The sequence below is a fragment of the Mandrillus leucophaeus genome, unplaced genomic scaffold, assembly GCF_000951045.1.
Source record: "Mandrillus leucophaeus isolate KB7577 unplaced genomic scaffold, Mleu.le_1.0 Scaffold424, whole genome shotgun sequence".
Lineage (NCBI taxonomy): Eukaryota > Metazoa > Chordata > Mammalia > Primates > Cercopithecidae > Mandrillus > Mandrillus leucophaeus.
The window spans coordinates 711231-738300 of record NW_012104521.1 but is presented as its reverse complement, the minus strand read 5'-3'; the positions used below and the strand labels follow the sequence as shown (position 1 = coordinate 738300).

At 40.7% G+C, this 27070-nt stretch overlaps 1 pseudogene; it reads right to left on the bottom strand.

Annotated features, from left to right (window-relative positions):
• Positions 1-1117: 1117 nt before the first annotated feature.
• LOC105548868 overlaps positions 1118-27070 on the bottom strand; it is a 43281-nt pseudogene continuing 17328 nt past the window's right edge.

The following is a 27070-nucleotide window of genomic DNA, read 5'->3' as shown; positions in this document are numbered from 1 at the left end:
ATGCCATGGTAATGTCAGGAAGTTACTCTGTATGGTTTAAAAGGGGGAGAAACCCTCAGTTCCAGGGGAATTGCCCACCCCTTTCCTGGAAAACTCATGAATAATCCACCCCTCATTTAGCATATAATCAAGAAATAACCGTAAAGATAACCACCAGCCCTAGGGGCTGCCCTGCCTATGGCATAGCCATTCTTTATTCCTTTACTTTCTTAATGAACTTGCTTTCACTTTATTCAATGGATTCGCCTTGAATTCTTTTTTGCACGAGATCCAAGAGCTCTCTCTTGGGGTCCGGATCAGGACTCCTTTCTGGTAACACTAGGGCCCACTGCAGCCACTGCCATTGCCCAGGACTGCCGGGTGCTGGCTTCCTGTATACAGCAGCTGCCACCACCTCTGATAGCTCAGAAGGACTTGCAGGAGGGGCTGGGGGCACCTGCCTGGCAGGCACTCGGCTGTGCCTGTAGCTGAGGGTGTCAGGGCTAGGGATCCACCTCCTCGCTTGTAGAACCATCTTCCCTCTGTGTGCACTGCAGGCCTGACAACTCCCTCTCCCTTCTTTCAGTTCTCCCATGCAGTTGAGGCCTAGGTCCCTCAGGACTCCAAGAAGAGAAGTGTGGGGCTGTGGGGCTGCCTGCCCATCTAGTTCCCCTCTCCTCCATTTGTCCCACTTCATGGCTGTGCGACCTTGGGGAAAGGTAGAGCCCTCTCTGGGCAATCAGATCCACCCAGTTCTTAAGAACAGCAGGGAAGAAGGTGTTTCAAAGACTGCTCCTGAGGGCAACGGAGGGTAGGGCTGCTAACTTTTTATACACTTATATAAAATGAATAGTGAAGTATAATAAAGTTTGTTTGTTTTTGAGCTGGTGGAGGCATTAGCCAAGATGGAAGACACAAATGCAGAGGAATTGTAAGGCTGTAAGGATCCTAGAGTATTGGGGGGCTTCCTGGAACTCCCTTCTAGGAGCCAGTTAAAGAGGCTGCCTTGTAGGGTGAAAGGTGGGTAGGTTGTGTTCCCCTTTAGAGAAAGGGCCTTAGAGAAATTCACCAGGAAAAACCAGCCTCTGACTCTTGTGGCTTTATTGAAGGACAGGAGTCTCCTCCCAACCCTTGATCCTTAACTGTCAAAGCACTTCAGATCAGCCACTCTAGGCTGGCTCCTGGCCTGGGGCTCTTGCTGGTTGCCTGTGGGTGACAGAATTCAGGCCTCCCAGTTCTTCCAGTGACTGGAGGTGAGTGTGCTCTACTAGCAGGACCTTGGGAGGCTGGGCTCTGGGGTTCTCTGGAGAACTAGAATCTGGGGAAGGATCAAGAGGCTGGGCTGTCTGGGCAATATCAAAGTTGGACTTTGTGGGGGCTGGAATTTGGGGGCTTTCTGGAGGGCTGGGCTGGGTGGGCACAGTGGAGAGCCTGGAACTGGGGCTCACCTGGGCTCTAGAATCTTTGGCTGCCTTGTAGGGAGGGGAGGGATAAAGGATTAAGGACTCTGTGAGAGGAGAGTGTTCGGGGTCCCCTCCACTACTTGAGTCTGCAGGAGCTATTGAGGACTGAGATGGAGAAATGACTTCTTGGTCAGCCTCTAGGACAGCTAGGACTTGAGATTCGTTGAGGAGGAGCTTGTAGCATCCACAGATGAGGTATTTTGCAGAGACGGCAGGTCTGCAGGCAGGGACAGGGGCTGAAGCTCCTCTGGCACTTTCTCATTGTCTAGTTGCTATCTTGCTCTTCCTGGTATGTTGGGCTGGGCAGGGTGGAGAGATAGGCAAGTTGTTGACCTTTAGATGGCAGAGGGGTTGGCAAGTTGGATAGAACATTCGGGTAAACCTTGGGGAGGAGGCAGGGCATCCACCAGGATGAATCAACTGTCTAGGTCCCCTCTGTGACAGCAGTTTAAACTCTGGCCTGGTCTCAGGCTGCCTGCACTCTTGGCTCCAACACTCCAACTGTCCAGAATCTCACTCAACAAATCCAGTTGTTCTCTAGACCTCAAGATGCTGCTGCCTATAGCTTCTTTTGCCCATAGATCCCCCTCATCCTCAGGACTCAGGAGGTGTTCTGGGTGATGATGGGCAGTCTTAGGTACTTGCCTGAGAGCCCCAGCCCTGGCCAGGCTGCTCTGGAGTTTGGGGACCCTTATCCCCATCAGTTGTGGCTCCTGCTTTCAATATTGGTGCTCCCCTTTAGATTTGCCCCTCCCTTGGCGGCTCAGAAGGTTCCTCTTCCAGCTGGAGTCTCCTGCTGGGGTGGAGGGGCTGGTTCTGCAAAGTGGGGGGAATGACAGGACCTCAGGAGCTGCAGAATCAGGGGGCTGAGGCTTGTTGGAAGAGGGCGAGTGTGAAGTGGGTGCCAAATATTAGGGTAAGTGATGAGGGAGGCAAGATGTCTGGATGGGGACTGTGGTGGGTGGAGGATTCAGTGATAATACCAAGTGTGTCTATGGCGGAAGGGGTGTTCTCACCTGTTAAAAGTGCTGAGTGACAGGCAGGTGCTGAGGCAGGTGATCTGAGTGGCTGGTGAGGGCTGGGCCCTCACCAAGCACCTCCTCTGGAGGCCAGAATCCCCATCTGAGGAAAAGAATGCCTGATCTGGGAGCCCCTCCCACACCCCCCAGACATTAGCCTTTGGCTGGTCTTACCTTATACATTAGCAGGCTCTGCATCCCCCTCAAGCTACTCTTGGCCTATGGAAGCACGAAGGGAGAATTACACCTGAGGCTGATTGGACCCTGGGCATTTCAGAGCTCAATCCTCTTATCTCAAAAGACAACTTCATCTTGCCATCTGTCCATCTCTGTGTCTCAAATATGTCCACAACCCTCCATGCACCATCTAAGAAATCAACACAAACTTTCACTCCTTTGGCTAATACAAAAGGAGTATTCCAGGAGGAAATAATCCCCACATAAAATGGAAAGTGGCAAAACAACATTGTACAAGTGTTCATGACTCAAAGCCATAAAGTATAAAATCATGTGAACAATTTTGAGCTGCAAAAGTTGGCTCCAGGAAACTTGTGGGCTTGGGAGGAAAAAAAAAACCCCACATAAGGGCAAAAGCTGGGATTATATGGTCCAAGGACAAAGGATGTTTGCCAGTGAATCTTGGTTGTCAATTTTAAAGAAGCAGGCTATGATTCTGACAAAAATGAGCATGATAAATGGAAAACAAAAGTGGGACGACTTGTTAATAGAAAAAACAAAAGATTATGGGCTGGGTGTGGTGGCTCACACCTGTAATCCCAGCACTTTGGGAGGCCGAGGAGGCTGGATCACTTGAAGTCAGAAGTTTTTGAGACCAACCTGGCCAACATGGTGAAACCCCATCTCTACTAAAAATACACAAATTAGCTGGACATGGTGGCACACCTGTAATTATGCCTGTAATTACACCTGTAATCCCAGCTACTCGGAAGGCTGAGGCATGAGAATCACTTTAATCTGGGAGGTAGAGGTTGCAATGAGCCAAGATCGAGCCACTGCACTCCAGTCTGGGCAACAGAGTAAAACTGTGTCTCACAAAAAAAAAAAAAAAAAAAAGACGATGAAAAGAAAGCAAGAAAGAAAAGATTATAATGAAGCTGAAAACAATTTATTGCCTAGTGATATCATAGCTGTCATAATGTTGCAAGGCAACACATTACTCGCATGTTTGTAGGGATACTGGTGTGAACAAACCTACTGCATTGCCAGTCATCTAAAAGTATAGTATGTACAATTATGCACAGTACATAAAACTTGGTGATAATAAATGTTACTTATTTATATATTTACTATACTATATTTTTAATTGTTATTTTAGAGTATACTATTTATTAAAGAAAAAAGTTAACTGTAAAACCGATTCAGGCAGATCCTTCAGGATGTATAAGCCATTGTCATCACAGGAGATGACAGACAGCTCTATGTGTGTTATTGCCCTTGAAAATCTTGAAATGGGAAAAAATGTGGAGGAGGAAGCCAATGATATCAATGACCCTGACCCTGTATAGGTTTAGGGTAATGTGTGTACTTATGTCTTAGTTTTTAACAAAAATGCTTTAAAAGTAAAAAATACATGTAAAAATAGAAAAGAAGCTTTTAGAATAAGGATATAAAGAAAGAAAATATTTTTGTTTGACTGTACAATGTGTTTTAAGCTAAGTGTTATTACAAGAGAGTAGAAAATTTGAAAAAATTATAAAGTTGATAAAGTAAAAAAGTTATAGTAAGCTCAGGTTAATTTATTATTGAAGGAAGAATAATTTTGAAAAATAAATTTAGTATAGCCTAAATGTGCAATGTGTATAAAATCTACAGTAGTGTACAGTAATATCTTAGACTTTCACATTCACTCACCACTCACTCACTGACTTACCCAGAAAAACTTGCCGTTTTGCAAGCTCCATTCATGGTACCATTTTTTTTAATATATATTTTTTTCTTTTAAGATAGGGTTTTGCTCCTGTTACCCAAGCTAAAGTGCAGTGGCAAGATCACTACTCATTGCAGCCTGAACCTCCTGGGCTCAAGCGATCCTCAGACTTCAGCCTCCCAAGTAGATGACATCACAAGTACATGCCATGACACATGGCTAGTTTTCAAAAACTTTTGTAGAGACAGGGTCTCCCTATCTTGTCAAGGCTGGTCTCAAGCTCCTAGGCTCCAGCGGTCCTTCTGCCTCAGACTCCCAAAGTGATGGGATTACAACCATGAGTCATCGCACATGGCCTCATTTTTAAAAAATATTTTACACCATATTTTTACTGTACCTCTTCTATGCTTGGATACACAGATACTTATCATTGTGTTACCACTGCCTACAGTATTCAGTACAGTAATGTGCTGTACAGGTTTGTAACCTCGGAGCAATATGTTATACCTTATAGCCTAGGTGTGTAGTAAGCTATAGCATCTAGGTTTGTGTAAATACACTCTATGATTTTCATACAATGAAATCACCTAATGACACATTTCTCAGAATATAGCTGCATCATTTAGCAACACATGACAATATCAAATTTTTTTTTTTTTTTCTTGTCACCCAGGCTGGAGTACAGTGGCACGATCTTGGCTCACTGCAACCTCCACCTCCCAGGTTCAAGCTATTCTCCTGCCTCAGCCTCCCAAGTAGCTCGGATTACAGGTGCCTGCCACCACGCCCAGCTACTTGTTGTATTTTCAGTAGAGACGGGGTTTCACCATGTTGGGCAGGCTGATCTCGAACTCCTGACCTCAGGTGATCCACCCGCCTCAGCCTCCCAAAGTGCTGGAATTACAGGCATGAGCCACTGCGCCCAGCCATTATTTTCTATTTTTTAGTGATGGAATCTCTCTCTGTCACCCAGGCTGGAGTACAGTGGCACAGTCATAGCTCACTGCAGCCTTAAATTCCTGAGCTCAAGGAATCCTCTCACCTCAGTCTCCTGTGTAGCAGGGACTACAGGTGCATGCCATCACACCCAGCTTTATTTATTTATTTATTTATTTATTTATTTATTTATTTTGTAGAGATACAGTCTGGCTATGTTGCCCAGACTGATTGGTCTTTAGCTCCTGGCCTCAAGTGATCTTCCCATTTCAGCCTCCCAATACACTAAATCATTTTTAGGGTTTTCTTGTTCTTAACATAGACTTAATTCTCTGTTAATGTGTTTCTACATAATTTTGATATAGACTTCAAATTTATTGCAAAAATAGTCCTCATTTTGTTTATCTTTTAATATTCAGTATCATGAAGATGGCCTGGCATATAAAGGGTAATAAATACATGTTAGTTGAATCAAGTCCATGAAACAAGTAAATAATGACAGAGACATTTGTATTGATGTCACTAAAGACAGCCTCAACTTCAAGCCTGGTAAATGAGAAAACTTGGTTGGCAGGGGCAGGACCCCTGGGCATCTGGTCTACTGGGCAGGTGCACTGTTAACAGAAGGGCAAGAACATTTTCTTATAAGCTGTAAACTTCTTCAGGAGTCTAGGAAAGTGGGAGGGACACAGGTAGGAATATAGCAGAGGTCCTACCAAAAGATGGATAAAGTGCACCTCCAGGACATTTAATGAGCAGGCCAGCTCGCTAGATAACCGTAGACATTCTCCTGGCTTAATGTAAGATGAAATACAGTCAAGGACTCCACATGAACATATGCATGCTCTGTCTTCTAAATGTGGTTTCTGTAAATGTTGCAATGTAAATACATGCATATCTCTACTAATCTTTAAGGTAATGATACTGTGTTTGGGGGCATTTCATATGGAGATTGCATCAAACTGGCATCATTGTTACCCAATCATCCAAAAAATAAATATTATGTACAATAAAACATAAATTCCAGCCGGGAGTGGTGGCTCATGCCTGTAATCCCAGCACTTTTGGAGTCTGAGGCGGGTGGATCACCTGAGGTCAGGAGTTCGAGACCAGCCTGGACAACATGGTGAAATCCTGTTTCTACTAAAAATACAAAATTAGCTGGGCATGGTGATGGGCGCCTGTAATCCCAGCTACTTGAGAGGCTGATGCAGGAGAATCACTTGAATCCAAGAGGTGGAGTTTGCAACGAGCTGAAATGGTGCCATTGCACTCTAGCCTGGGCGACAAGAGCAAGACTGTGTTTAAAAAAAATAATAACTCAATATTAATAAATATTTGATAAGCCCATTATTATAATGTAATCGGACTTTTATACCAACCTGTCATAAGCAAATTCAATAAATTTTTCTATACCTATGTCCTTCTTATGCACAAGGATAAACTCAGAGTTCTCCAATTATTAAGACTTAGTTATAAAACCAGTTTAAGCACAGGATTTCAAACCAGCCTGGGTAACATAGAGAGACCTCATCTTTGCCAAAAATTTAAAAAAAAAAATTGCTGGGCATGGTGGCACATGCCTGTGGTCCCAGCTACTTGGGAGGTTAAGGTAGGAGGAGTACTTGAATCCAGGAAGTCAAGGCTGCAATGAGCCATGATCATGCCACTGCACTTCAGCCCGGGCAACAGAACAAAAATGTGTCTCAAAAGAAAAAAAAAAAAAAGCAATTAGTTACAAAACTAAGGTACAGGTTAATTCAAAAGTGAATAATTAATAAATACAAAAATAACAAGTTTATAACTATCACAACATGTCCATTAATCAAACTAAGAATGACAAGGGCAGAAAATTTTGAGGTTATGTAAAAAGCAAACTCCTTTGGAAGAATGCAACTTGTAAAAGGCAAAATTTAAACCAATCTATTCATGAATTGCCTAGCTGTAAGCGGGAAGGATCAGTAGGAATACATGCCACGATCTATAATATCAGCCATGGGCATGTAGGTGAAAATTGTGCCACGTCTTTCACCTTTGGCCTAATATCTGGTTTAGCTCTAGAGAAGTCTGTGTTAAAATGTATGCAACTGGAGCATACAGTGATGATGACAGGGCAAAAGGCTGATTTAAGATTTTCTATTGGTCAGGGTTACATAAGTAAATAGATGGCACACCCAAAGGTTTAATCAAAGAAAGCTTAATGAAGGTAGTACTTACCAACATGTGAAAAGGGATTAAGGCAACTGACAAGGAGGAGTAAAACTCCCAGTGACGAGCAACTAACTGTAAGCAGCCATTACTACTGCTAAGCACGAAGGTGTGAGCAGCAACTAGAACTCTTGCTGCTAGCTGTAGAGGAGCTCTTGTTTTCTTGAAGACGTAGGAGGTGAAAAAATACTATGAGAGTGACAAGGTGAAGGTGGATGTGGAAGTTTGATGAGAGTGTATTTTTTTAGTCAATTTAAAGTGAGAAATTTAGCTAATGAACGAAATACATAGCTGTCAGGCAACTGAAAACCATTAAGCCTGTTGAACATAAATTCTTAGTGAATTCTGCACTCTTGTGTCTTTTCTCCAGTAGTTTTCAGATAGCCAGAAGCAAGCTTGGAGAAAATATGTGGATTCACCCCATGTTGCTTTCACCAAGAAGATATGATGGAAAGATAGAAAAATAATGTTTAATATTTTTACAAGAGAGTAATTTAAGAACTTGACCATGACATCCAAGATAGATAAGGAAGAGCCCTGACTGATAGAGGAAAGAGTAAGAATCAAGGGCCTGAAGATTCTTACCTCTTCTAAAAACTTTTACCATAAAAGTACTTGAACACATAAGCTGAAATAATAAGGGACTTTGGTCAGGAAGTGGACTATTTGAATTAGTGACTTTGGAGTAGATCCTGCCTGGTGATTTTCAGGCTCTGAATGTAATTTTGGAATAGATATATAATTGGAGCAGGCAGGTCATTGGAAATGAGAAGTTAATAATTGAGCAATCTGGAAATTAGCTGGGTGATGTGATGATAAATCTCATGTGTCAACTTGACTAGGCCATACTTGGGCAAACGCCAAACTAAATGTAGCTATGAAGGGTTTTTTGTTTTTTTTAAAGATGAGATTAACATTTAAATAAGTAGACTTTTGATAAAGCAGATTACCCTCCATAATGTGGGTGGGGCTCATCCAGTCAACTGAAGGTCTTAGGAAAAAACTGAGGTACCCCAAAAAATAAGAAATTTTATTTCCAAACTGCCTTCAGAATCAAGCTGCAATATCAACTATTTCCTGGCTCCCCAGCCTGCCAACCTATTCTGTAGATTTTATGCTTGCCAGGCCCCACAGTGGTGAAGGCAATGAGATATACGTGTTTACATGTATCAGGTTACATGAGAGACTTGCTAGTCTCTCTCTTTCTCTCTCTCTCTCTCTCTCTCTCTCCATTGCTGGCTTTTAAGAAGCAAGCTGCCATGAGTCCTACAACCACAAGGAAATGAATTTTGCCAACAACCCATTAGAGCTTGGAGGAATATATTTCCCTAATAAGAATCCAGTCCTAGATGACACTTTAATTGCAGCCTGTGAGACCCTAAGCGAAGGACCTACCTAAGCCATGCCCAGACTCCTAGGAGATGCTCAGAAACAGAGATAATAAATGTGTGCTTTAAGCCACTAAGTTTGTGGTAATTTATTACATAGCAATAGATAAATTATGTACAACTTAAAATGCAATCACGGACACTTTGATACAAATGTGTTAACTTAAATTTCCTCAAAAAATACGAATTACCAAAGTTTACTCAAAAAGAAATAGATAATATTAATATATGGAATCTACCAAAAAAAATCTAGAACTAATATGTAAGCTTAGTAAGATTTCTACTTGTGATAGAAATCTTAGTCTGTTCAGGTTTCTATTAAAAAATACTATCAAGTAGGTTATACACAACAGTTTATTACTCACAGTTCTGGAGGTTGATAAATTCAAGATCAGGATACCAGCAGATTCAGTGTCTGGTGAGGGACCACTTCCTTATAGATGGACATCTTCTCCCTGGAATTCCATATAACAAAAGGGTCAAGCAAGCTCTCTGGGGTCCCTTTTATAAGTACACTAATACCATTCATGAGGGGATCACCAAAGGCCCCATCTCCTAATGTCATAACCTTAGCAGTTAGAATTTCAACTAACTTTTATGGGGGAGACATAAACATCCAGTCAATTGCAATGATCAATATACAAAAAAAATTTTTTTTTAAGTATTTCTATATACTAGCAGCAAATAATCAGGATTAAGTATTTTTAAATATATTTGTTTTTCTTTGAGATGGAGTCTCACTCTGTTGCCCAGGCTGGAGTGCAATAGTGCAATCATGGCTCATTGCAGTCTCGAACTCCTGGGCTCAAGTGATCCTCCCGCCTCAGCCTCCCAAGTAACTAGGACTATAGGTGCATGCCCAGCTAATTTTTAAAATATTTTGTAGAGACAGGATCATGCTATGTTACCCAGGCTAATCTCAAATTTCTGCCCTCAAGTGGTATTCCTGCCTCAGTCTCCCAAAGCACTGAGATTATAGGTGTGAGCCACTGTGCCCAACCAAAAATATTTTTCATAATATCATAAATATATGAAATATTTAGGGATATATCTCACCAAAGATGCTAAATATTTCTTTAGATTAATGTAATCTTTCTTTAGATACATTAATAACCACCAAATGTAATCTATTCAGTCTATTCAGGCTTTTTAAGATAGTTTTACATGTATCTAAACTTCTTGATCAAGTATTCACTTTACACAATTGTCAGAAACAACCAATTTATATTTTGCTAAGTTTTAATGATTTCTAACCATTATGGCAGTTCTTAAATACCAGATTTGGGGTCAGATGATCTTATTTTAAATTCCAGCTCTGATCATTTATAGCTGTATAATCTAAGACAAAAATTCTGGATCCCAGTTCCCACATTTATAAAATTGGGATAATAATACTTAATAGCTCAGATGGCCTTGTGTTTTTATACAAACTCTGAGACTTTCTTGCTACATGATTTGGGTCATGTTAAATATTTATGGTCTTTAGGTATTACCTCAGCCAGGTGTGGTGGCTCACACCTGTAAACCCAGCACTTTGGGAGGTTGAGGTGGGCAGATCACTTGAGGTCAGGAGTTCAAGACCAGCCTGGCCAACATGGCGAAACCCCACCTCTACTAAAAATACAAAAATTAGCCGGGCGTGGTGGTGAGTGCCTGTAATCCCAGCTATTCAGGAGGCTGAGGCAGGGAGAACTGCTTGAACCCAGGAAGCGGAGGTTGCAGTGAGCCAAGATAGCGCTATGCACTCCAGCCTGGGCAACAGAACATAAGACTCTGTCTCAAAAAAAAAAAAAAAAAAGTAAAATAAAATAATAAGGTATTACCTCATCTATAAAATAGTACCTGTCTCTTAATATGGCTATGAAGATACAATGACATAAAATATTTTAAGATGATTCAGAATAGTACCTGGCACTCAATACGTGTTAACTTTTATAATGTTCACAAAAACGGGTACAGGTTTGACACATATAAAGTATCATAATGTTGATGGCTAAGTCTTTTTTCCTATTATCTATAATTGGGCCATTCTAAACTCAGTAAAGTATACATATTTGTCAAAATGTTTTGACTTTTTGTAGACATTCATTTAATCAAAAGTGGGATTCTATAATATTATAAAATTGAGGAAAGTCTTTATGGAACGTTTATATTAACTTTTAATAAGACTCTGAAATGAGATACCTGAGATCATTAGTTTTTCAAACTTTGTTTAGCAGCAGAACCTTTTTTCAACTAAAATCTTATTCAGAAGATCAATATATAAATATAAACCAACTGTATAAAGCCAATAAAAGTTTTTCAGTTGAACTGTAAACCCACAAGGCTAATACAATTTGGGCATTTATTATGTGCTAGGTGCAATTCTAAAATTATACCAACCCCAGTATTGGCTCTGGGGCTTCTTTCTTGGAACCATAAAGTGCAATGAACACAGTTTAAAACCTGCTCCTTTGAAATTGTTAAGCTAGTCAAGGACAAGAACCTATGACATGTGTTTTAACCAAGTATTTAGTATGGTATTGGGCACTTAATAGGTGTTGAAAAAAAATTGCTGGACTTGGGTAGCACAGAAAAAATTAATGAAATCTTAATGACCCCACATGCTGTTAAATGGTTACTGCCTCATGCTCCAAACATACCACTTCCTCAGAGTAAAACCAGTTTTTCTCCAATTCCTAAGCAATGAGGTTTGGCATAAAGCTAGGCCAGAAATGTCAGTCCAGACTATTTCCTGGGGATTTTTAGAGACGCCTATTGAGTTAGTAGGAAATGTAAATTGTGTGTACAGTTATCTGGATTATTTTTCAGACACACAACTACAGTTCATCTCATCTCTGAAGTAGCCTCGGGACTCCAGAATTACTCCAAGGGCCTCTTCTTAAAATTGACTAGAAGTTTTGCCAGCTCTCTAAAGAATAATATTGACTGTCCCAAAGATCTCTTGGTCAAAGTCTATATTCATGATTTGGAATTTTCCCAAGCACCAGGAATTACACTGTGAGCTAACATTTATGCAGACATTCTCCCAGTTACTTTCAGTTTTCGGTTCTGTTAGTTATCAAGTAAAGGGGATAGCGGATAAGGAGAAAGTAGGCAAAGGCATCAGAGATAAGTTACACTAGGACGCAGCCTTGGCTTGTGTGTCTTCTTCTTTCTAAGTGCCATTTCTCCTCCATTACTGAATTTTAAGATCTGTCCTTGAAGACAGAGACTTTGATCTATAGTTATATTGCACTGTTCACACTAGTAATGGTAATAAAAATAAAATGAATTTGTATTGAGGCCTTATGAAGTGCTTAATATTGTGCTAAGTCCAGGCATAGTGACTTACACCTGTAATCTCAGTACTTTGGGAGGCTGAGGAGGGAGGATCCTTTGAGCCCAGGAGTTTGAGATAACCAAGGCAACATGGTCAGACTCTGGGTCTACAAAAATGGTCCCCCTGCACTCCAGCCTGGGTGACAGAGTGAGACTCTGTCTCAAAAAAGAAAAAAAAAATTGTGCCAAAATACTTAAGCACCATCAAATGTGCAAGTGTTCAATGAACATTTGGCAATTAAAAACTCTAAAATAAAATATCTTACGTAGAAATATTTCTGGGTAAGCAAACAAAACAAGTAGAAATAAAATGAGTTTTTATTTCTTCTTATACTAAAGGTAAAGAGAAAAACTTAAGATAATGAATTTTCAGGATTGTTTTTAGAGACTTGAAATGATGGCAGGTCGGACGAAGTGGCTTACACCTGTAATCCCAGCACTTTGGGAGGCCGAGGTGGGCAGATCACTTGAGCTCAGGAGTTCAAGACCAGCCTGGTCAACATGGTGAAACCCTGCCTCTACTAAAAATACAAAAATTAGCCAGGCGTGCTGGTATGCACCTGTAATCCCAGCTACTCAGGAGCTGAGGTAGAAGACTCTGGGTCTACAAAAATGGTCCCCCTGCACTCCAGCCTGGGCGACACTCTGTCTCAAGAAAAAAAAAAAAAAAAAGAAAAGAAAGAAAGAAAAAAGGAAAAAAGAAAAGAAAAGGAATGAGGGCAAGTTAGAAAGGAGAAATTAATCATAAAATCATTTGCTAAAATAAGTCAATAAAATGAGAATAATATAGGGGGTATCATAATCCCTATAAACCATTATACAAATCCTGAAAAAGTAAAAACAGTTTCTGAATTAAAGTACCAGTGTTGAACACTCATATTAATAAAATATAAAGCAACACCATACATTACAGAGGTTATGCATTATCATGGAGATCTGTGTAATTAATAATAATCTATTATTATTTGACATCTAATTTTAGAGACACCATTGAAGCTTTACAAAATTAACTCTAAATGCAATTTCATTCCAACCAAGGAAACTGATAATCAAAAACAGTTATACTATTTTCCTAAATTTATAAAACTTTTCTTCTAAGAAATGGATACATAATATTATGAAATTAGTTTAAAAAGAAAGGTTGGTTGACATTTATTACATAAATGGTTGTTTCTCCTAATATCTAATTTTTACTCCTCTCTTACTTAACTAGATTTGTGACTGATGACATTGCTTTATGAATAGCATAAGCCCTGTTTTAACTAAGTGGATCATTGGGCTAGAAATAGAGATTCCTGTGCTGTGTTTCTATCTCCGCGTAGTTCTGTGACCTTAGGCAAACTTCTCAGGAGGAATCTCAAATTATTCTAATTAAAACTAAAATGTCATTTTCCACCCACTATATGTATTGCATAAAGGTTGTGACATGATTATCCCTCTTTTTACAAATAATTTTTACTTCGTATAAAGGCAAAATGCCATAAAATTATTTCTACATTAATGTCATATTTAATAATCTGAAATGATTTCACCTTAATAGGATAAGATAGTAAGTGCAAACAGAATAGAGTTCTGATTATCCTTTAAAGTTAGTAATTATTGTTAGAATATATACTAGCTTTCGTGTATATATATAATTCATTTATGTTCAACTAAATCACCATGGCTATCTTGAATACTAGAGGCAAGAGAATTCACTATTATATTCACCAATATATTCAGTATCGGTGGCTGTTATTAAAGGCTTGGAATTAATATAAGGGGGCCAGTTGAGAAGACTGGCCACTGGAATCACAAACACTGCACTTCCTCTCCCATGTCCTGCTTCGTAACTATGATCAAGTCACAATATCTCAGCCTCAGACATGAGGATAATAATGCTGTCTTAATTTAGTTTTGTTTTGTTTTGTTTCAGGAGAGTTAAATGAGCTGGATATAAACTATCTGGCACAGGGCCTGATGCACCTGAGGTGCTAATTTTAAAAAGTTAGTCTTTATTCATTCAAGAAATCCTATGAGATCCTTGATCTTTTTGTTGTCACATATATCTGTAAAATATCCCATTTTCTTGAGAACCTGTCGTTAAATAGGTATAAAGTTTCAGTTATGTCAGATGAAAACGCTCTAGGAGCCTGCTATACATCATAATGTATATCATGTTGTAGTCTCCAAAATTCTTAAGACAGTAGATATGTATTCTTTAGGGAAAAAACCCAAAGGGACACAATGAAACTTTGGAAGGTGTTGAATATGTCTATTACCTTGATTATGGTAATGCTATTGCCAGTGTTTGCATATGCAAAAACTAATAAAATTGTACACATTAAATATGTGCAGCTTTTTGTATATCAATTATCCCTTAATAAAGCTTTTTTGAAAAAATAGAAAACGTGCTGGGTGCAATGGCGCATGGCTGTAATTCCAACACTTTCAGAGATAGTTCCCTTGAGCTCAGGAATTCTAGACCAGACTGGGCAACAGGGCCAAATCCCATTTCTACAAAATACACAAAAATTAGCCTTGTGTGGTGGTGTGGGCCTGTAGTCCCAGCTACTTAGGAGGCTGATATGGAAGGATTGTTTGAGACCAGGAGGCAGAGGTTGCAGTGAGCCAAGGTCATGCCACTACACTCCAGTTTGGGCTACAGAGCCAGACCCCCTTTAAAAAAAAATTAAATTAAATTAAAAATGAAAACTTTAAAAATTTAAAAATGGAGGCTTTTTAAAATAAAGAATAAAATAAAATATTCCTATTAGTTCGTTTTCATACTGCTATAAAGAACTGCCCACGGGGCACAGTGGGTCACGCCTGTAATTCCAACACTTTGGGAGGCTGAAGAAGGTGGATCACCTGAGGTCAGGAGTTCGAGACCAGCCTGAGCAAAGTGGAGAAACCCCGTCTCTAATAAAAATACAAAAATTAGCCAGGCGTGCTGGTATGCACCTGTAATCCCAGCTACTCAGGAGCTGAGGTAGAAGAATCTCTTGAACCCTAGAGGCAGAAGCTGCAGTGAGCTGAGATTGTGACACTGAACTGCAGCCTGGGAAACAGAGGGAGACTCCATCTCAAAAAATAAAAAATAAAAATAACTGCCCAAGACTGGGTAATTTATAAATGAAAAAAGTTTAATTGACTCACAGTTCAGCATGGCTGGAGAGGCCTCAGGAAACTTACAATTACAGTGGAAGGCAAAGGAGAAGCAAGGCACCTTCTTCACAAGGCAGCAGGAAGGAGAAGTGCCAAGGGAAGGGGAAAGAGCCCCTGATAAAACCATCAAATCTTATAAGAACTCACTATCATGAGAATGGCATGGGCTAAAGCACCCTCATGATCCAATTATTTCTACCTGGCCTCTCCCTTGACTCATGGGAATTATGGGGATTATGAGGACTATAATTCAAGGTGAGGTTTGGGTAGGGACAGAAAGCCTAACCATATCAATCCCCATTTCTCGAGATACCTAGAGTGACTTCCACGGCGTAAAAGTCAAAGAGCTTCCTCAATCAATTACGCTTTGCCACTTCATGAAGTTCTAAATTGTTGATGCATTTTACTTTGCACATTTTCCTTCCACACTCCTATAGAGGTTGAGTAAGTAGTGTTATGTGAACTCTCTTTCTTTAGATTCACCTGGGCATTTATTATTCTTTCATCTAATACCATCAAATACATGGAAAATGTATGCATTGGGAGGAGGCCATTCATTTGATCTAATAGATTAAATAAAATAAAACATCCAAAATGAAGCAAAATGTCCTCATTCCCTATTTTCCTGACCATTGAGAAGAAAACTCATAAGCTCGTAACCCTAGATTATTTCATCTTTATCTCAGATTTCATCTTTCCCTTCCATTTCCAAGGGAGATGCTTTTCTCCTTTTTTTTTTGTTTTTTCAGAATATTTAGCTAAGGGTTGGCTCCATGGCTCATCTCTGAAAAAGAAAAATTACTTAGAGGCAGCATGATTCATTGCTACTGTCTCAAATGCTCCTAAGACAAAGAATCTTCTGCCAACATGGGCATACGTGTTTGAACTAAGCATTCCCTATAGAAGTGAGCAGTTAATGGTCCAAGGAAACATCAGATGGCATTGAGGGCCAAACTGAGAAATAATGAATATGTAGATATATTTTTGATATCCTGTATCGCGTCCTACCTCAAGTAACTCAGTCTTTCTTTGCACTCCTTACGCCCTTCAGGCTGCCACTAATAAATGAAATTTAAAATTCTTAGAGTAGCTGAATATGGGTTAAAATAAACTGAATCTGTTCATAAATAGAGTGGTTTACGTATTTTGCACACACAATTTATAAAATACGTAGGTTTTTTTTTTTTTTTTTTTGAGACGGAGTTTCGTTCTTGTTGCTGGGGCTGGAGTGCAATGGCACGGTCTCGGCTCACTGCAACCTCCACCTCAGCAATTCTCCTGCCTCAGCCTCCAAAATAGATGGGATTACAGGCACCCACTACCATGCCCAGCTAATTTTTGTATTTTTAGTAGTGACGGGGTTTCACCATGTTGGCCAGGCTGGTCTTGAATTCCTGACCTCAAGTGATCTGCCCGCCTCGGCCTCCCAAAGTGCTGGGATTGCAGGCATGAGCCACTGCACCTGGCCTAAGTAGATATTTAAAGGAAATATATATATACACACACACACACACACTTTAAAAGTGTATGTACATACATATGTATACACACACACTTTAATGAAAGTTGAATTTACAGAAAAGAAATAAAATACACAGTCCTCATCAAAAACAGATGTGAAACAACATGAAAATACCCTCTTCTTTAACCTGTTTTGTGATGCTGCACCTGGCACCCTGCAAACCACAGTTCTGCTTTGCCAGCTGACCCCTGAGGGTGCTGAAGGGAGACTACAGGCTGGAGGAAGAAGAGACGTACTTCTTGTCTGCTTCCCATTCCTATGAGAATCATTCCATTAATACTTCTTTCCCCCAGCTGCAGCAGTTCCTTTCCATGGCTGCAGCTGAATCTTGTGTGCAGTTTTTTTAACATTCGCAAAACCAGGCTTATCACACTCACAGCCCTGCCCCACAACACACCAGCACCAGTCAAGCAGTGTCCTCAACTCTGTAGTTTGAGTTTCAGCTTTTCAGGGCCCTTCCTCTAAGATTCTAAGTTTCTAAGTTTTACTAATTCTCCTATCTTCTCTTTATTCTCTCAGTCTTAAGGGTGATAGTTGCTTCCTATAGTTGCTACCTCCTTGATGATTAGAATTCACTTTCTACTCTTTCAGTTACCTGGTTAACAACTTTATATTTTGTTACTAATTCTTCTGATTCTGTCTGTTTAAATAGCAGATGTGATTTCTGTCTCCTATCTGGACCCTAACTATTATATGGCTTAACACATATAAACTGGCATCACATAAACCGAGTACACCAAGATTGCTTTAAAATAAAACTACGTAAAAGTGTGGCAGGGAAAAGAGTAAAGTAAATGTGTAGCTGTTAGAGGTTGTCAGATGGAAGGAGGAGGAAAATGGTGGAAGAAAGGAAAGGAGGACTCATAGTACTGAGTGTGAAGACCTGCCCATGAATCGATACAGTGACCGTGTGACTGTAACTTGATGTTACACAGGTAAACCATAGAACTGAAGATTAATGATATATGCCAATAAGATTGAGAGAAGAATAAAGACGAGGGCAATGCAACCAAATTAAATTATTTTGTAACACAGCAGAATAACGTTTAGAGGTTATACATTTCAAAATAATGAACAAGTGCATTACCATATTTAACTATATGGAGATAAACCCCCAAATACCTGGGAACACATGATTACAGTGTTCTTGTCTAAGAAACAATACTAGAAGTGTGCAGAAGTGAGATAAGGGTAATTGCCTTTCCCATAAATGTTTCCATTTAATTTTTAGTACTTTATTAATTTGATTGTTTAAATTTTTAAAATGCAAAGAAAAAGACGTTGACTTCTGGAATTATGTAGTAGACACTTTTTCATATTCCTCACACTAATGTCAACAAAAAACCCTAAACATTATATATAAAACAAACAGGAGAGGCACGGTGGCTCATGCCTGTAAACCCAGCACTTTGGGAGGCCGAGGCGGGTGGATCACGAAGTCAAGAGATCGAGACCATCCTGGCCAACATAGGGAAACCCCATCTCTACTAAAAATACAAAAATTAGCTGGACATGGTGGTGCACGTCTGTAGTCCCAGCTACTTGGGAGGCTGAGGCAGGAGAATCTCCTGAAGCCGGGAGGCGGAGGTTGCAGTGAGCCGAGATTGCACCACTGCACTCCAGCCTGGCGACACAGCGAGACTCTATCTCAAATAAAAAATAAAAATAAAAAATAATGAAACAAACATAAAACTCTGGGAAGTAGAAAGAAGGCAGACAGGCTAGGAACCTCAGGACTCAAGGGAAAATATAGTGATGACATCCCTGGATTTTCTTTTTGTCTCATTTATTCCAGATTTAGACCTGAAGAAGTCAGTAACTGGGAAACACCAATGTGTATAGACTAAAAAGCCCCACAAAAGTCAGCTACTTCTAGCCAAAAAACCGGGAAAGGTGCAGCCTAGCAGGGTAGAAAACTTATAGACAATAGCTCTTCTAAACAAACCCACAGAAAAAGTTGTGCCCCACCCCTACTGTGCCAGCAAAGAAAGCTAGACTTTCCTCTTCACAGCGTGAGGGGAACTTTGACTCTCAGCCTAGCAGTAGGGAAGCAACCTTCCCTTTCCCCACTGCGGTGGTGCCAGAGGATGCCCAACAGAGTGTCAGGGCTTTCACTATCACCCACAGGCAATGAGGCCACCCCTGCCAGAGTGTCAGTAGAAGCCAAGTGAGGAGCGCTGACTTCTTCAGCTCTAAATCTAGGATACATGAGACAAAAAGAAAATCCAGGGATCTTATCACCGTATTTTCCTTGAGTCCTGAGGTTCCTAGCCAGTCAGCCTTCTTATTTCTACCTTCCAGAGTTTTATGTTTGCTTTACATACAATGTTCAGGGTTTTTAGTCGTCATTAGTGTGAGGAATATGAAAAAGCCTCTACTATAATAAACCACTAAGGCGCCTGGTTGCAGTCAAAATCCTATGTGTGATTTTTTTTTTAGGCACAACCATAGATAATTACGAAGGCTTTACCTAGCAGGCCTCAAAGAGGAAAGATGCTCTCCCCACACCAGATTTGATGCACAACCAATACACTGCCAACTGTGAAGGGAATTAGAGCCAAGGATTCAATCCTCCCTGACCAGCCATGCTTTTATGTATATCTGCATTCCAAGCCCAGGCTCCTTCATTTTGAGGTATCCTTACCGAAGAAGCTTGAAGACATTTTCCTGCACTCTGCCTTAGGTGCTTGATTCGGCCGGGCACGGTGGTTCATGCCTATAATCCCAGCACTTAGCAAGGCCGAAGTAGGCGGATGCCTGAGCTCAGAAGTTCGACAGCAGTCTGGTCAACATGGTGAAACCTGTCTCTACAAAAAATACAAAAATTGGCCGGCCCTGTTGGTGGGTGCCTATAATCTCAGCTACTCGGGAGGCTGAGGCAGGGGAATTGCTTGAACCCGGCGGGGCAGTGGTTGCAGTGAGCAGAGATCGTGCCACTTCACTTCAGTCTGGGTGAAACAGCAAAATTCCCTCTCAAAAAAGGTACTTGGTACTTTTTCACTCCTAGTCCTTTCCCTTCTGCATCCCCCCCCGCCCCCCTGGGCCCATAAAACTACAGTAGCCTTTTGTTCCACAGTGAGACAACACCACTTCTGTGCTGATCCACCTGGCCCTCAACTCATGTGCCGTTCTGAGAGGTGACAACGTGCTAGCAGCCCTCGCTCGCTCTCGTTGCCTCCTCGGCCTCCGCGTCTGCTCTGGCCGCGCTGGCGCTTGAGGAGCCCTTCAGCCTGCCACTCTGCTATGACAGCCCCTCTCTGGGGCTGGCCGAGGCCGGAGTCGGCTCCCCCTGGTCGGGGTGGGGGGAGTGTGAAGAGAGAGGCGTGAGCGGGAGCCGGGGCTGCGCGTACCGGCGCGGGTTCCAGGTGAGAGAGCCTCCGCAAGCCCCCCACTCAGCGCGGCTGGCGCCGGCGCCTGCTGAGCTTGATCAGAGGCTAGGTCCTGTCCGTGGACTGTTCCCTCTTGGCGGGGTCGTTCGCCACGATGGCGGGTCTCAGTCTCTTTCTCATTTCCCCTCCTTTCCTCTTGGTTGTCTGGCACCAGCTCCCTCTGGGCTGCCCAGTGCCCAGGCTAGGCGCTGCAAAGTCCCATGGCCAGTGCCAGTGAGAGGTGAAGCCTGCTGTGCTTCTGGGACGGGTGGGGACTTGGAGAACTTCTGTGTCTACCTAAAGGTTTGTAAACGCACCAATCAGCACTCTGTCAAAACGGACCAATCAGCACTCTGTAAAATGGACCAATCAGCTCTCTGTAAAATGGACCAATCAGCACTCCGTAAAATGGACCAATCAGCTCTCTGTAAAATGGACCAATCAGCAGGATGTGGGTGAGGCCAGATAAGGGAATAAAAGGAGACCCCCCTGGAAGCCGCGGTAACCCGCTAGGGTTCTCTTCCACTCTGTGGAAGCTTGGTGTTTTTCACTCTCAGGATAAAACTTGCTCCTGTGTACTCTGGGTCCTCGCCGCCTTTGTGAGCTGTAACACGGCGAAGGTCTGCAGCTTCATTCCTGAGGCCAGCGAGACCATGAACCCACTGGAAGGAATGAACAACTCCAGACGTGCCACCTTTTAGAGATGTAAGACTCACGGAGAAGGTCTGCAGCTTCATTCCTGAAGTCAGCCAGAGCATGAACCCACCAGAAGGAAGAAAATCCAGACGCACCATCTTTAAGAACTATAACACTCACCACAAGGGTCCACGGCTTCATTATTGAAGTCAGGAGACCAAGAACCCACCAATTCCGGACACAATTCCATGCAGCAAAACAGCCAGAGGAGGCAGCACTTTCTTTTTAACGTCTTGTCTATGCTAACACAGGAAGTGATTAAAGACTTGACTGTTACTTTCATTTTGGCTTGTTGCTTTAATTGACTACTCTAACATCTGTAAGTTCAGTACTCTCCAGCTCAGCTGGGCCTCTGATAGGTACTAATACTCCTTCCAGTGTGGGACGTATCATTAGAGGCCTAGTTAGGAGCCACAATTCACAGACTACCTGGCAGTAACAAGGTGGTATTCCCTTCCTTTGCTGCAGTGTTATCAGCAAAAGCCAATTGAAACATAGGTTTCAATAAATCCAGAGTCTCAAAACACAATATTCAAAATGTCCAGGTTTCCACTGAAAATCACTTATCATACCAAGAACCAGGGAGATCTCAAAAGGAATGTAAAAAAAAGATATCATAGATAATGGAACTACCTAACAGATTGTAAAGCAGTTTTCATAAAAATGTTTCAATGAGCAATTGTGAACATGCTTGAACAATTTTTTTTTAATCTCACCAAAGAAATCAAGTCTAGGTAAAGAAATGGAAGATAAAGAAAATGAAGAAAAATCAAATTAAAATTTTAGAATTAAAAAATACAATATATGAAACAAAACTCAGATGAACTCAATAGCAGAATTTGGTTTGGTGAGTCAGGTAAAAAAAATGATTTAAAAGAAAACAACAGAATAAAAGGAACAAAGGAAAGAATAAGTAAACTAGAAGATAAAACAATAGAAATTATTCAATCTGGCCAGGCACAGTGGCTCATGCCTGTAATCCCAGCATTTTGGGAGGCTGAAGCAGGTGGATCACTTCAAGTCAGGAGTTCAAGACCAGCCTGGCCAACATGGCAAAAACCCACCTCTACTAAGAATACAAAAATTAGCCAGGCGTGATGGCACACACCTGTAATACCAGCTACTCTGGAGTCTGAGGCACAAGAATTCCTTGAACCTAGAAGGTAGAGGTTTCAGTGAGCCAAGATCATCGTGCTACTGCACTCCAGCCTGGGTGACAGTGAGATTCTGTCTGAAAAAAAAAAAAAAAAAATTCAGTTGGGGTCAGGCACGGTGGCTCACGCCTGTAATCCCAGCACTTTGGGAGACCAAGGCAGGTGGATCACCATGTCAAGAAATTGAGGCCATCCTGGCCAACATGGTGAAACCCCATCTCTACTAAAAATACAAAAATCAGCTGGGTGTGGGGCACGTGCCTGTAGTCCCTGCTACTCAGGAGACTGAGACAAGAGAATCGCTTGTACCTGAGAGGTGGAGGTCGCCATGAGTCAAGATTGTGCCACTGCACCCCAGCCTGGCAACAAAGTGAGACTCCATCTCAAAAAAAAGAAAAAAAAAGAAAAAGTAATTTTTCAATATGAACAATAGAGAGAAAATAGGGAAGAAAATGAACAAGTCCTTAGGGACCTGTGAGACTATAACAAAAGTTCTAACATTCTTGTCATCACAGTTCTGGAGGGAAAGAAAAAAGAAGGCATGAATGGAAAAGTAGTTGAATAAATAAATAATAGCTGAAAACTTACCAACTTTGACAAAAAAGATATAAACATACAAATTCAAGAAGCTGAGTGAACCCCAAATGGCACAAACCCAAAGAAACCTACAGGAATATACATATAATAGTCAAACTTCTGCAAATTAAAGATCAAAAAAAATTTTTTTGTTTTCTTCTTTTTGATACAGGGTGTTGCCTGTATGTCGCCCAGGCTGGAGTGCAGTGGCGTGATCTCAGCTCACTGCAACGTCTACCTCCCAGGTTCAAGTGATCCTCCCACCTCAACCTCTCTAGTAGTTGGGACTATAGGCATGTGCCACCACACCCGGCTAGTTTTTGCATTTTTAGTAGAGACAGGATTTCACCATGTTAGCCGGGCTGGTCTCGAACTCCTGACCTCAGGTTATCTGCCCACCTCAACCTCCCAAAGTGCTGGGATTACAAGTGTAAGCCACTGTGCCCGGCCCCCCCAAAAATCTTAAAACAGTAAGAGATGTAACAAAACATACCATTCTAATGTTCAATGTTGATAGTGGGTGTATATATGCAGTATATATGAGAATGCATTATATGAAAACTCTGTGCTTTCTGCTCAATTTTGCTATGAACCTATAAATTATCTAAAAGATAAATTCTATTTAAAAAAAAAGATACCCATTTACCTATAGGAGTAAACAATTTGAATGATGACATTAGTAGACTGAGATAAGTTATGTATATATAACATATTACCTTTCGCTCAAAGGTCTATACAAAGAGATACACATGAAAATACTATATATAAAGAAAACTAAAACTTAGAAATAAAAATAAGAAATAAATACTATAGATAATCAAAATAAAGTTCTAAAAGTTGTTCAAGTAACCCCCAGGAAGACAGGGAAAAGAAAAATAGAGAAACAAAAACCAGAAAGTACAAATAAAAAATCAAAAAACGAAATGGCAGACTTTGCTTCTAATGTATCAATAGTTATATTAAAAGTAAGTGGTTTAAATACCCCAATTAAAAGACAGAGATTGGCATAGTGGATTAAGAAAACATAAACCAACTATATCCTATGTATAACAGTTTGAAAGTAAAATGATAGAAAAAATAGCATGCTAGCATTAATCAAAAGAAGAGTGCTAAACTAATATCATTTAAAATGGGCTTCAATCAGGTACAGTGGCTCACACCTGTAATACCAACACTTTGGGAGGTCAAGGTGGGAGAATTGTTTGAATTTAGGATTTGAAGACCAGCTTGAGCAACAGAATGAGATCATGTCTCTACAAAAAATAAAAAACGAGCCAGGAGCAGGGGTGCCCATCTGTAGTCCCAGCTACTCAGTAAGCTGAGGTGAAGGGATTGCTCCAGCCAGAAGGTCGAACAGCAGTGACCTGTGATTGTGTCACTGCACTCCAGCCTGGGTGACAGAGTGAGACCCTGTCTCAAAAAAATAATAATAATCTGGGTGAAGTGGCTCACGCCTGTAAAATCCAAGCACTGTAAGAGGCAGGCAGATTTCATGAGTCCAGGAGTTCGAGACATGCCTATGCAACATGACAAAACTCTGTCTCTACCAAAAAAAAAAAAAAAAATAGCCGAGCATGTAGTCCTAGCTACACAGGAGGCTGAGGTGGGAGGATCACCTAAGCCCCAGAAGCAGCGGTTGCAGTCAACCAAGATCGCACTGCTGTACTCCATTCTGGGTGACAAAGCAAGACCCTGTATCAAAAAAAAAACAAAAATATTATGTCATAATAAAAAAGTAATCCACCAAGAAGAAATAATCCCAAATGTGCATATATCAAACAACAAAGTGCAAAATACTTGAAGAAAAAAACGATAGAACTGACCAGGCATGATAGCTCACACCTGTAATCCCAGCACTTTGGGAGGCTGAGTCAGGCAGATCATTTGATGTCAGGAGTTCGAGACCATCCTGGCCAACACGGTGAAACCCATCTCTACTAAAAATACAAAAATAAAAATAAAAATAAAAAAATTAGCCGGGCATAGTGGTGCATGCCTGTAATCTCAACTACTCAGGAAGCTGGGGCAGGAGAATCATTTGAACCTGGGAGGCGGAGGCTGCAGTGAGCCAAGATCATGCCACTTACACTGTAGCCTGGGCAACAGAGCAAGACTCTGTGAAGGGAGGGAGGGAGGGAGGAAGAAAGGGAGGGAGGGAGGGAGGAAGGGGAAAGGAAAGAGGAAGGAAGGAAGGAAGGAAGGAAGGAAGGAAGGAAGGAAGGAAGGAAGGAAGGAAGGAAGGAAGGAAGGGAGACTGAGTAAAATTCCAGCAGTACTGACAAAGAAAATAAGAAAAAGACATATATTACCAATATCAGAAATAGGGGATTCACTATAGACATCAAAACTATAATAGGGAGCACCACAAACAACTGTATACATATAAATTTGAAATCTAGATAAAATGAATCAATTTCTCAAAAATAAAATAAATAAACTACCAAAACTCATCCAATATGAAAAGGAACATTTGAGTCTCCCTACAACTATTAAGGAAATTGAATTCATAATTTTAAAACTCTCATAAAAAGAAATCTCCAGGCCTAGATATTTTCACTGGAGAATTCTACCAAATATTTCAAGAAGAATTTACACTGATTCTGCACAATATCTTCCAGAAAATCGAAGAGTAAGGAACCCTTCCCAGTTTATTTTATAATGCTAGTATTGTCCTGAAACCAAATCCAGACCTACATACACATACAAAACAATGAAATCTATAAACCAGTACTTGCAGAATACATATCCAAGAAAGGACTAATATATAGAATATAAAAAGAGCTCTCAACATTAACCAGTAAAGACCAGGCACCGTGGCTAACACTTGTAATTCCAGAACTTTGGGATGAGGATTTCTTGAGGCCATGAGTTGAAGACCACCCTAGGCAACATAGTGAAACCCCATCTCTACAAAAAAGTTTAAAAATTAGGCAGACATGGTGGTGCTTGCCTGTAGTCCTAGTTATTTAGGAGGTTGAGGTAGGAGGATCTCTTGAGTGCAGGAGTTCAAGGCTGCAGTGAGCTATGATGCACCACTGCACTCCAGCCTGGGCAAAAGAGTTAGACCCTATCTCCATAAAAAAAGAAAAAGAAAAAAAAATTCACCAGTAGAAAAATAATCCAATTCCAGAATGGACAAAAGACATAAGACATTCTATTGATGGGTATAAGCACATGAAAAGATGTTCAACATGATTAGCAATCAGGGAATTACGAATTAAAGCACAAGAGATATCACTACATAACTATCAGAATGGCTACAATGAAAAATAGTGACACTAAATGCTAGCAAGAATGTGGAGAAACTGTATCACTCACAGATGGCTATTGAGAATGTTAAATGGTACAGTCTCTGCAGAAGCAGTTTGACAGTTTCTTAAAAAGCTAAACATGCGACTACGATACAACCCAGCAACTGTATCCCTAGGCACTTATCCCAAAGACATAAAGACCAATGTTCATGGAAAAACCTGTACGTGAATGCTTATAGCAGCTTTAATTCATTATAGCTAAAATCTGGAAACAGTTCAGCTACCTTTCACTGGGTGAATGGATTAAATAAATTTTGGTACATACATCATGGAATACTACTCTAAAATAAAAAAAGAATGGACATTTATACATGCCACAACTTAAATGAATCTCCAGATGACACTACTTAGTGGAGAAAAAAGCTAATCCCAAAAGTTTACATACTGATTCCATTCATATAACATTCTTGAAATGATAAAACCGTAGAAATGGACAATAAATCAGTTGTCGAAGTTAGGGAATGGGGGAAGGGAGAAGGGAAGTAGGTATCGACATAAAAGGCAACATAAGAGGTCCTGGTGGTGTCAGAAATATACTGGATCTTGGCTGATGCCTGTAAACCCAGTACTTTGTGAGGCTGGGGTGGGAGGATTCCTTCAGTCCAAGAATTCAAACTAGATTGTGCAGCATAGTGAGACCTCACCTGCATAAAAAATAATAAAAACAATAAAAGGAAATATACTGTATCTTGACTATATTAAAGCCAATAACTCAGTTGTATGATATAGTTATGTTATATACATACTCAACTATAGTTTTGCAAGGCATTACCATTGGAGGGAACTGGGTAAAGGGTACACAAGATCTGTCTCTGTATTATTCCTTACAACTGCATGTGAATCTAAAATTATTCAAAATTAAAAATGGAATTTTAAAACTTTTTTTATTATACTTTATGTTCTAGGGTACATGTGCACAACATGCAGGTTTGTTACATATGTATACATGTGCCATGTTGGTGTGCTGCATGTAATGTAAATTGTCATTTACATTAGGTATATCTCCTAATGTTATCCCTCCCCCTTCCCACCACCCCACAACAGGCCCCAGTGTGTGATGTTCCCCTTCGTGTGTCCAAGTGATCTCATTGTTC